The sequence below is a fragment of the Antrostomus carolinensis genome, unplaced genomic scaffold (assembly GCF_000700745.2).
Source record: "Antrostomus carolinensis isolate BGI_N321 unplaced genomic scaffold, ASM70074v2 scaffold2389, whole genome shotgun sequence".
Classification (NCBI taxonomy): Eukaryota; Metazoa; Chordata; class Aves; order Caprimulgiformes; family Caprimulgidae; genus Antrostomus; species Antrostomus carolinensis.
In genome coordinates, this window is record NW_010337656.1 from 75,784 (window position 1) to 77,422 (window position 1,639).

Consider the following 1,639-nt stretch of genomic DNA (forward strand, 5'->3'; position numbering starts at 1 on the left):
CAGGAATGGTGTGGGAAGGCGGCTGGACCTGGTCCCACAGACCCTGTCAGGCAAACATGTTCCATTCTTTCCTTCCTGCTTGTGGCACGGTCACTATATCCCTGCAAAGTGATTGTAAAAGTATATCTATCTGATTTGATTTTATATTGAGTTCAGTTTTCTTTGAAAGATTAGATTCTACATGTGCAATTTAGGTCAATAATTCCAGATAGCATGAATGTCAGGCTACAGTTTGTGATCTTGTTTTAACTAGAGTTAATTGACTGCCAATTAATTCAAGGTCAGTAAGATTATTGTAAACACTAAGCTAGAAGCTCCACAAAATATGTGTTTCTGACATGTTCAGACTAGTGTTTACAATTGTATTCATTAATTTGTGCTAATTGGCAATTGGCGATCAATCAGCTAGAAAACCCAGGGTCACCAGCTCTTGTCTAGACAGAACAGAACGTGTTAGGTTTATGGTTGGACTTGATGATTTTAAATGTCTTTTCCAACTAAAACAATTCCATGATTCTAACAAAAGTCTCACAAAGTACACCCCTGATTTAAACTAGCTATTTTCGTAATACATTAATCACAGAAGGAGAATGGGATTGCTAAATGCTCCATTTCCAAATATTAATTTCTCTTTTGCCTATATCCCTCACTTTGTAAGAAGGCACAAGTTGATGTGGTCCTTGCTGCATCCCAACTCTCTTGGCTGTCTCCCAACTCCCAACTGCATCATTCATGGAACAGCACCATCCGGCTAAAGGTTTCTTCCTACATCAGTTACTAAGCATGCCTGCAAACACAGTAGGCTTTAAATCAACAGCAGCAATTGATTTATGCACAGTGTTTCTCAGTGTGATAGTTTCACTGGGCAAGCCCTTGGCCAGCAGCCAACACAGCCATTCACCCACTTCCCCCCCACCCCAGGGGATAGGGGAGAGGATTGGCGGGGCAAGGATAAGGAGACTTGTAGGTTGAGGTAAGAAGAGTTTAATAAAAGAAATAAAAGAAAAATTAAAATAATACTAATATTAATAATACTAATAACAAATATTAATACTAAAATAGAAGTGATAATTATAACAGTAGCAAAATATACAAATGAGTGATTGTGATAGTGATACACAGTGCAAGACAGTGATACCCAGTGCAACTGCTCACCACCCGCTGGCCAAGCCCGGCCCGTTCCCAGATAATGATCCCAGAGGAGGGAAAATCCCGAACCAAAAATGTAATCCTGGAATAATGAGAGCCCGAGTGAAAACCAGAGAGAGCCAAAAGAGGAAGAGACCCTCACTAATATACTGGACATGACGTGATATTATATGGAATATCCTATTGGCATATCCAAATGCCAATTTAGCTTATTAATTTAAATATTCCTCACTCCCTTAGACCTTGAACTTGCAGACTAACAGAACACAAAGTCCTTCACTTCCAGTGACAAAAATGCAAACACTGGGATGTTCTTAGTGTCTCTCTCATAACAAGTCCCAGGCTGAAAGCAAAACACAGCACTATTCTAACTACTTAAAAAGAAACCCAGCTCTGTTTCAGCTAAAAACCAGGACACTCAGTAAGTGAAACACATGGGTGAATGAAAGAGAAACTGTATGTTTAGAATCAAGGACACAAGGTGTTTAAA